Below are 9166 nucleotides of genomic sequence, written 5' to 3'. Positions count from 1 at the left end.
GGGGTGAGAGAGATCGAAGGGGTGCGGCTGGAGAGGGAGGGGAGAGGGGGGACGTTGGGAGAGAGACAGGGGAAGGTGAGGGACACAGGGAATGGAAGGAGGAGCAGGGTAGGAAAAGAAGGAGAAGAGGGAGGAGTAAGAGGAGTGCAGGTGAGAGGAGGGGAGAATCAGAAGGATGGAGGAGAGGGGTAAGGAAATGAGACAGGAGGGGGAGAGAGAGTAGGAAGGAGGGAGAAAGGGGTAAGGGTAAGAAAGAGGCAGGAAGGGAAAGGGAAAGAGTGGGAGCAAAAGAGAACGGGGGGGAAGGGTAGGGGAAGGGTGGAGGGGGGATAGGGAGGAGTGATGGATGGAGAGATAGAGTGGATAGAACGGGAAGGAAAAGGAAAGGTAGGAGTAATGGAGAAAATGGGTAACGGAAGGAAAAACAAAGGGATGGGAAGAATGAGGGGGGGGAGGGAAGGAAAGGGAGGAAGAAGAAGAGGACTGGACAAGAAAGTAAAAACAAGTACTGTAGAGGGAGGTTAGAGGAGGAAAGGGATACGGGAAGAATGAGAAATGTAGTGAGTTAAAAAAAAAAAAGTCAAATAAAGCAAAGGAGTAGGCTATTCAGTGGCTGTGGTAGATTGGAGGAAGTCTGCTGTAGTTGCCATATACTTCTGTTCCTCACCATCGATAAAACTTATTATTTACTCAGCGTAATGGAATAGATAATGTGACTGCTATTGCCAAAGACTTTCTTAAAACTCTTTTGATGGTTCAAAACAATATTAGAGCATCACAACACTTTATATATGATGGATTATCGTGCACATTATTCACATCTGGTGTTACGTATTATAAATCATACAATTCTGAGGTTAATGAAGGTTGTTTGGACGCTACAGAACACCGAGGGCAATTTTTATGACACGAAGCTCCATGTCGGCAAGAAATATTATGGAGTCACATGTGTATGCACCACAACAACACCACAGCATGTTAATATGGCATTGATTGCTCTGCCCAGGTAACCTTGAGACTCTGGCGGCCAGGTGGCGAACTACATCAGAGAAAATGGAATAACACTCTTCAGTAAGGGCTCACTAGTAAATATCCTGTACATATTAGACCAGCGGCATACGTACGAGGGGGCCTGGTGGGGCCCGGGTTCCTCAGGCAGACCCTTAGCCCCCATTTGGAAATTTCATATTATTCAGTGTGTGGACAGTGTGTGTAGCACTGTCCTAAAACACTACTTGGCCCCCCTCCTCCCACCATCCACTTACACCTGGCTACGCAGCTGCTCGCACCCCCTCCACTACATCACTGCCGATGACTTGATTCATGTTAGGGTACACCTCTTGTGGTGAAAGGTTAATGAAGGTTGTGAGCCTGTGTACAGACTACCTCTCCTTGGCTGCATAAAATCGTGTGGAGACAACAGAAATGAATGCCACACCTAACCTATTGTGCTAAAACTCCAAATGTCAACCTTTTAGCTATTCCTCATCTCAACCACCAGGCCTGAGCCAAATCACATCAAAACTGTTTTAGTTTGCTCCACACACACACACACACACAGGGCATCGTCGGAGGTAGACGTCCGTTACCGGCGCTCCATACCAGCTCAACACGGCCAGAGGCATTACCTAAATAAGTATCTTTGAATGAGTCAAGCTCTGTACCAGGTTAGACTAAATGATTTTTCATTATTAAAAGGAAAAGAAATAATAAGTTTAAATAAGACTGGTTCAAACAGAACAAAGAACTACGATGCGTTGAGTCAGCTGGGTCTGTTTATACTACAGCAACACGGGGAAAGCGTACATATTCTGTAAGTACATACTCTGTTCATTTAGTATTACAAAATGGATACATACTTCAGTAAAACAAATTTGGAAAAGAAAAGGGATAAAAGTAAAAACCATAATGATGATTTCTACCAGGAACTGGTTGAAGTGGAGACTCACAATAGACTGGTTGAACGTGTACACAAACTAGAAATGGCTTTCAAAAATGAAATGGATGAAATAAAGAAGCAAATGCACATGCAAAAGGAAGAGATAGAAAAACTAGGAAGGGAGGCCAATAAGAAAGACACAACCATCAGTGAACTAACAGTGGAATTGAGTACGCTTAGGAAGAAAGTGAGTGAAATGGGAAGTACAGAGTCAATCACGAGAGTGTTATGGAATAGTTAAAAAATGACACAGAGACAATTAGACAAGCAAGCAGTCTTATGGACCAGAGCAGTGATATTGAGGAGAAGATAACACAGGTGAATGAAGCTGTGTAAAGCTACAAAAATGATGTAGAAACCACGTATGTTGAAATGGTGAAAGTAAAGAAAGACTTAGGAACAAGGGTGGAGGAAGAAAGCATTAAAAAGGAAGTGAAAAGAATAATCCAAAACAATCCAAAGTTAATCAGAGATTCAGTAGAAATAAATAAATCAATAGTAATCACTGGTATAGAAGAGGAAGAAATTAAAAACAAGATCACTAGAGACAAAAAGGAGATGGCAAATGTAATGAGCTTACTGAAAGAAGTATCAGAGGAAATCTGTAGTAAAGACATAGAGGAACACAAAAGGTTAGGGAAATACGAGAAAAGCAAGACAAGACCTCTAAAGGTGACTTTCCAGAGTGTAAACACTGTGGAAGAGATACTAAAAAATACAAAGAATCTTATGGAAAAAGAGGAGTTCAAAAATGCATGGATAAAAAGATGCCTAACACAAGAGGAACTGGAATTACTGAAAGAGAAAAGGGAGGAAGCAAAAACAAAAAATGAGGGAAGATCAGAAGAGGAGAAGAAGAAATTTTTTTACAAAGTAATAGGATTGCAGGTACGAAAGTGGTACACAAACAGGATGGAAGAAAAAGGAGGAAGTTAGTAGAACCATGTCATGGCAAGTATATAAACAAGATGATAAAGTTGATGTACTCAAATGTGGATGGAATGGTATGTAAATTACTAGAGATGAATGATTATGTCAGAGAAAATGAATCACAAATAATATGCCTACCTGAGACAAAATTAACACCAAGGATATCCAATGACATACTAAACTTAGAGGAATACAATATATGGAGAAGAGACAGAAATTTAAAAAAAGGAGGAGGAATTATAATATTAACTAAGAAAAATCTAAAAGTCAAGGAAATAAACCTAGATATACCATCACAAGTAGAACTGATAGCAGTAGAGATCGACACATCTGAAGGTAAAGTAATTGTAGCCAATTTGTACATGCCACCCAGATCAAACACATGGGAAAGAGACGAATATGAGGACCTGGCAGAGAGTACAATTCAGAGTACAAGATCCTTGCTACATAAAATGGAAGAGAAATCGGAAAGAATTATACTAACTGGGGACTTCAATACAAATATAAATTGGAATACTCTAGATATAAATAGCCAAGAAAGCTGTTGGGACCAAAAGCTCTTGGATCTCGTACAAGAGCTTTTCTTAACGCAACATGTGAGGGAAACCACTAGAAAAAGAGGACTTGATGTACCTTCAGTGCTAGATCTAATATTTACTAGGCAAGAAAATGACATTGACAGTTTAATATATCACCCTCCACTCGGCAAAAGCGATCATGCAGTACTAAATTATAACTTCAGGATAGCATATGACATAGTAAACAGCAATGACAGTTACAAAAAGAGCCTAAACTATAAAAAGGGAAATTATCAAGACCTAAAGAAGTATTTCTTAGAAGATGATTGGGAAAATGAGCTTAGAGGACAAGATTTAAATGCTGTATATAAAAAATTTTGTGAATTTTATGAAATAGGAGTCCAGAAGTACGTCCCACAGCACGAAGAAGCAGATAAGAAAATACAGAAATGGTTCAATACAGAATGTAAAAAGTCTAAAGAAAGGAGAGATTTGTTGTGGAATAGATACAGAAGACACAATAGTGAAAGGGCGTATAATAATTACAAACAGGCAAGAAACGACTATACAAGAATAAGGAGGGAAGCCCAAAAACAGTTTGAGGAGGATATAATAAATAAAAGTAGTGATCAACCAAAGCTGTTTTACAGCTATATCAGAAGCAAAACCAAAGTAAAAGATATAATACAATTCATTACGGACGAGGGAATCACTTATACACAAGAGAAAGATATTTGTGAAGCACTAAATAAGAATTTCCAATTAGTTTTTACAAAGAAAAAAATTTTGAGAGGGACTATGTGGAACACGCATGTCCACACATACTACCAGATTTACAAATAGCAGAAAAAGTAATACAGGAGGAGTTAAGTAGATTAGACAGGAAAAGCAAGTGGTCCTGATGAAATTTCATGTTGGGTGTTACAAGAATGTGCAAAGGAGTTAAGTAAACCATTATTTTTAATTTTCAAGAAATCCTTGAGTCAAGGGAAACTACCTGATATTTGGAAAAAAGCAAATATAGTCCCCTTATTCAAGAAAGGAAATAGACAAAATCCTCTCAACTACCGACCAGTATCACTGACCAGTGTTGTAAGCAAGGTACAGTATTAGAAAAACTTATAAGAAAAGCTTGGGTAAATCATCTAGAAGAACACAGTATGATAACAGAAAGACAGTTTGGTTTCAGAAAAGGAAAATCATGTGTTACTAATCTGTTGAGCTACTATGACAGTGTAACAAACACAATACAGGAAAGGGAAGGATGGGTGGACAGTATCTATTTAGATTTCAAGAAAGCTTTTGACACAGTACCACACCAAAGACTTTTATGGAAGCTGTACCATCAAGGAGGAATTCGAGGCAAACTGTTTTGTTGGATGCAAGACTTTCTCATAAAAAGAGAAATGAGGACAGTACTAAGAGGAAACTACTCATCATGGAAAGAAGTGACTAGTGGAGTACCACAGGGTTCAGTGCTGGCACCAATCATGTTTTTAGTGTACATAAATGATATAAACAGTAACACTGGAAATGAGAGCTATCTGAGTATGTTTGCAGATGATGCAAAAATACAAAGGAGAATTACTAGCACAGACTCTTGTAGGGAGCTACAAGAAGAATTAAATAAACTTCATGAATGGAGTAGTATATGGCAAATGGAATTCAGTGTGGACAAGTGTCATGTAATCAAGTTTGGTAAAAGTGGAAAAAGACCTGATTGGGATTATAAGTTAGGAAATAAAACCCTATACACATCAGAAAGAGAGAAAGACCTAGGTGTGATTATCAATAACAGACTATCTCCGGCTGACCACATCAGCGAGAAGGTACGGAACATGTATACACTGCTTGCAAATATGAGAATAGCATTCACATACATAAATGAAGACATGCTAAGAAGGATAATAACATCATTCATTAGACCAACCCTGGAATATGCATCAGTAGTCTGGAGTCCTCATCTCAAAAAGCACATAGACAAGATTGAAAAAGTTCAAAGGGCCGCTACAAGATGGATACCAAGCTTAAGGGACCTAAGCTACGAAGAAAGACTAAATAAACTGAATCTACCAACACTACAGGAGAGAAGGAAAAGAGGTGACATGATAATGCTATATAAGTGCATATCAGGAAAGGAGAAAATAGACATAAATGATTACTTAACATATGGAGAAGCATCAGCAAGAGGACACTGCAAAAAAACTGCATAAGAAGAGAGGTGATAAAGACGTAAGGAAATTCAGTTTCCCAAACAGAGCAATTGATCAATGGAATGCACTACCGAATGAAATAGTGTGTGCCAAAACAATTCACAAATTTAAGGATATGTACGATAAATATGGTTTAAGACACGGGACAGTACGAGCTTGACTCATTCCTGTAAAGATACAATTAGGTAAGAACAATTAGGTAAGGTAAGAACACACACACACACACACACACACACACACACACACACACACACACACAGTACTAAGAGGAAACTACTCATCATGGAAAGAAATGACAAGTGGAGTACCACAGGGTTCAGTGATGGCACCAATCATGTTTTTAGTGTACATAAATGATATAAACAGTAACGCTGGAAATGAGAGCTATCTGAATATGTTTGCAGATGATGCAAAAATACAAAGGAGAATTACTAACACAGACTTTTGTAAAGAGCTACAAGAAGAATTAAATAAACTTCATGAATGGAGTGGTACATGGCAAATGGAATTCAGTGTGGAGAAGTGTCATGTAATCAAGTTTGGTAAAAGTGGAAAAAGACCTGATTAGGATTATAAGTTAGGAAATAAAACCCTATACACATCAGAAAGAGAGAAAGACCTAGGTGTGATTATCAATAACAGACTATCTCCGGCTGACCATATCAGCGAGAAGGTACGGAACATGTATACACTGCTTGCAAATATGAGAATAGCATTCACATACATAAATGAAGACATGCTAAGAAGGATAATAACATCATTCATTAGACCAACCCTGGAATATGCATCAGTAGTCTGGAGTCCTCATCTCAAAAAGCACATAGACAAGATTGAAAAAGTTCAAATGGCCGCTACAAGATGGATACCAAGCTTAAGGGACCAAAGCTACGAAGAAAGACTAAATAAACTGAATCTACCAACACTACAGGAGCGAAGGAAAAGAGGTGACATGATAATGCTATATAAGTGCATATCAGGAAAGGAGAAAATAGACATAAATGATTACTTAACATATGGAGAAGCATCAGCAAGAGGACACTGCAAAAAAACTGCATAAGAAGAGAGGTGATAAAGACGTAAGGAAATTCAGTTTCCCAAACAGAGCAATTGATCAATGGAATGCACTACCGAATGAAATAGTGTGTGCTAAAACAATTCACAAATTTAAGGATATGTACGATAAATATGGTTTAAGACACGGGACAGTACGAGCTTGACTCATTCCTGTAAAGATACAATTAGGTAAGAACACACACACACACACACACACACACACACACACACACACACACACACACACACGAGTTGACATTTTACCTTGTCCTCTAACCTTGGCCTTTGAGTGACTGATCTCAAAATTAAATCCCTTCGTTATCAATGGTGTACGGAATGGGGGTCTAGGAGTGGGGGGCGGTCACCTCAGAACAAGTAAAATGTGCTTTCTTCTGAACAAAAACGGATTGTTCATGGCAGATCCTTGTGTTGGTGTACTGATTCACGCATCTTTAAAGAGAATTATGGTTAAAACTATGGCAGTCTTGGCATATTAAGAAGGTATTATTATCCTTAAGGTGTGAGGGTAAACAGATGTAATGGTTTGGGTCTGTTTTGATCCCTATTCCTTACCATCAGCTTCCATGTCAACATAAGTCTCAGTATGATTTTTTGAGACAAATTACTTACACACAATTTCTATGTTTATTCGTATTTGTGTACTGTGCATATTTAGTACTACATATTGAGATATTGCACCTTCAGGATCTCTGTGCTGCTTTTAATTATTTTTTTGATTTGTCAATTAACAACATATTCCACCGCATGTTTGTCTTAATATCTGTGTTATTTCATACCAGTGATCATACCATACATACATACATACCCTACATACATACATACATAGCATACATACATGCATACATACATACATACATGCATAATGGTGCTGGGGAGTAGGGAGTTGAGGTATGGAGGTACGGGAGGGAAATATGGAGGTAAGGGAGGGAGATGTGGAGGTAAGGGAGGTATGGAGGTAAGGGAGGTATGGAGGTAAGGGAGGGAGGGAGTGAACTGGGTTAAGGGAGTCTACGGTATCTGGGTCAGTGTTGTGTGTGACATGTAAGGTGGTTAGACACGCACATGTACGTTATGATGACTGGCGTATACACACACACACACACACACACACACACACACAAAGGTAAACATAGGACAGTAACAAACAACAACAACAATACTCTTTTCACTCTAACGTGGTCTAGAATTGCCATTTCTCCCTCTTGAGTACTGAACTGTGACTATAGATTAACCCTGGAATATGGTGCTAGTCACGAAGAAGTGCTGTGGACAGGATGTAGAGCCTCCACTGAGCTACGTGAAATAAATGATATAAAAAAGGGCCAGTTTGTTACATGAAACTCAATAAGCCTTGTTTTTGAGGGACGGATGAGTCTCCTTGGTTACTAGTCAAATCAAACCTCTAAATACACTGCACTTAGCCATCAACCAAGCTGAAAGGTATTATAAATCAAATGCACTGTAAAATGTATCAGTTGAGGTGTGTGTGTGTGTGTGTGTGTGTGTGTGTGTGTTGGATGGAAAATAGTGTGTACCTAGACAGATGCTGCGTGACCGCCATAATGGGGAAAAAGCACGACAGCAGGGAGACAGTGTAATAGCGGTAGTAGTAGTTGTAGTAGAAGGGTTAAATCTGGCTCTCATGGTCAGGTGGGAAAAGAGGTCTGGATATGATGGTGCTGGTAATGAGTTATTTGTTTATTGTTTCATTCATTTGGTCCTTTACTTGTGCAGGTGGAATGAAGAGAAGTTGCTGAAATAAGAAGTGTACAGATTCTTGTTTTAATAATCTCTTCCGGTCATCTCCCGCAGGATGTAAGGCTCAGATAAGATTCGCTGCCTGACAGGATGCTTCGTTAGGCAAGAGATAGGTAAATAGTATTTCTCTCTCACTTTGTAAACTTCTCAAAGAATTACCAGCAAAGTTATTATTATCAAGGCTAATTCCGAGAATGACAACTACCTTTTTCATTATGCAATACAGCAAAATAAAGAAGAATATCTATGAGATATGCATGCGGAAAGATGGTGACAGTTTTTCATTTTCAAAAGTGATCTATGACTCATGTGACGTACCATATTTACGTATTTTGTGAATACTGCAAGATTCCAGGATCCTTATAATGAATCTTCCAGTTATGGAAGTAACGTAAACTGGTCTTACTATATATACTGCATTGAAAACGTATACGTAAATGAAATGAGGGAAAATGATGAAAATTTCTACTATTCGGCAACTACTCAGCTATGACGTCAAAAGTGAACACGCACGCGCTCCCAGTAACCCATGTGACTCTGGGGCGGGAGGTTGCGCATCTCCCAAGCTCCACGATATTTGTGCATAAACCCTCATATTTCCCCGTTATTCATTCGTCGTCCATTGATCATCCCTGGATCTTTCACTACTCACGGTGAATTGGAGTGTACATACCGATAAAAAACAGTGAGAATCGCTAGAGGGAGTTTTTACGAAAGGACATCAGCTGGTCATG

This window comes from Coenobita brevimanus, chromosome 39 (genome assembly GCF_032717465.1).
Source record: "Coenobita brevimanus isolate Jiangsu-jjx chromosome 39, ASM3271746v2, whole genome shotgun sequence".
NCBI lineage: Eukaryota > Metazoa > Arthropoda > Malacostraca > Decapoda > Coenobitidae > Coenobita > Coenobita brevimanus.
Note: the sequence above shows the minus strand (reverse complement) of the source record.